Consider the following 1,744-nt stretch of genomic DNA (forward strand, 5'->3'; position numbering starts at 1 on the left):
TGCACTCCTGGATGCACTCAGCATCTCTGGAGGAGCTGTCTCTGTTGCTTAGGTTGACAACGGCATCTTCGACTCTCGCGCTGACCTCTGATTCTGTGGTCATATCCTCTCTGACTTGGACCCTCCTGCCTCCCTCTCATAAGGACCCTTGTGGCACATGGGGCCACCCAGATAATCCAGGATGAGCCCCCATCCCAGGGTTCTTCACCTAATCCGACTTGCAGAGTCCCTTTTGCCATGCCAGGGAACATGTTCACAGGCTCTGCGTTCAGGGTGTGGACATACTTGGAGCCATTATTCAGACCACTTGAGTGCTCATTACCTTATTCAGGGAGGGAGAGGAAGGGCGGAGTGGCGGATAATCCGGTCAGATCCTGCAGGCTCTGTGGGTAGCTGCCGGTAGGTGGCGGTAACTGACCTCAGGCCGCGCTTGGACTTGCATAAAGCTATGGGTCGAGTTCCTCCGGGTGAAGTGCACTCCCACCGCCGCCCCCTGTGCTCACAGTCCTTTGAGCCTGCTATTCCTGTGCACGCAGAAAAAACTGCCCCTCGGGCCTTCGCGCGGCTGTCCTTCCCCACTCCATCGGGGCTCGGTTCCAGCGTCAGGCTCTCCCCACCGCACGTCCAAAACGCGGCCCACTCTTCACACCGTCACCCTGGCCTGTCCTTCTCAGCCAATGACCATCTCTGGGCTCACTGTGTGTCCTCGCTAGAACATAAACTGCCCGAGGACGAGCAAGGTGCGTTTTGTTCATGGCTCTTTTCCAGGGGCCTGGAGCGACACAGGCATTTAGTGGGTGGGTGTTGTGGGGTTGAACTCTGTCCCCTAGAAAGATAGGGGGAAGTCCCTAGTTCCCATTACCTGCAAATGAGACCTCATTGGCAAACAGGGTCGTTCAGGGGTGGTCAGGTTGAGATGAGGTCGTATTGAGTGGGTGTGGCCTTAGGAGGGGAAGGGGGTTCTGGAGACAGACGCAGAAGATGGCAGCGGAGAGTGGGGTGATGCCCCACTGACCCGGATGCTGGGCTCCCGGCCTCCGGGCAGCGAGGGAAGGAATTCCTGTGGGTTGAAGCCCCCTGGTTCATGGTATTTTGCTACAACAGCCCTGGGAAAGGAAGAAGGCAGGATTCAGCTGCTTGTGGGGCGCACAGTCCAAGCCTCGGGCACAAGGGCGCTGGCTGTGGACAGCTGCCTTGAGCCTGCTCCTGGCCTGGCCAGCCTGGCTTGCCAGCCACAGCCTACCCAGCCCTGAAGTACAGGATTCCTTCTTCTGCCATAAAGATGAGGGCACCCTTCCACTGCCGTGGAATCTTAGAGCAGTTGCCTGTCCTTTAAATAATTTGTCTCCCTGTATAACCACTATCCTCTCCCACCCCTCCTCCCTGTATAACCTTCATCATCCTCTCACCGCCCCTCCTCCCTGTAAAACGGTCATCATCCTCTTGCCGCCTCTCCTCCCTGTATAACCATCATCATCCTTTCGCCACCCATCCTCCCCGTATAACCATCATTCTTTCAGTGTCCCTCCTCCCTGTATAACCCTCACCCTCTCGCCGTCCCTCCTCCCTGTATAACCATCATCATCCTCTCGCCATCCCTCCTCCCTGTATAACCATCATCATCCTCTCGCCATCCCTCCTCCCTGTATAACCTTCATTCTCTCAGCATCCCTCCTCCCTGTGTAACCATCATCCTCTCGCCGTCCCTCCCCTCTGTGTAACCATCATCCTCTCGCCACCCCTC

The sequence above is a fragment of the Colobus angolensis genome, unplaced genomic scaffold (genome assembly GCF_000951035.1).
Source record: "Colobus angolensis palliatus isolate OR3802 unplaced genomic scaffold, Cang.pa_1.0 Scaffold44, whole genome shotgun sequence".
Classification (NCBI taxonomy): Eukaryota; Metazoa; Chordata; class Mammalia; order Primates; family Cercopithecidae; genus Colobus; species Colobus angolensis.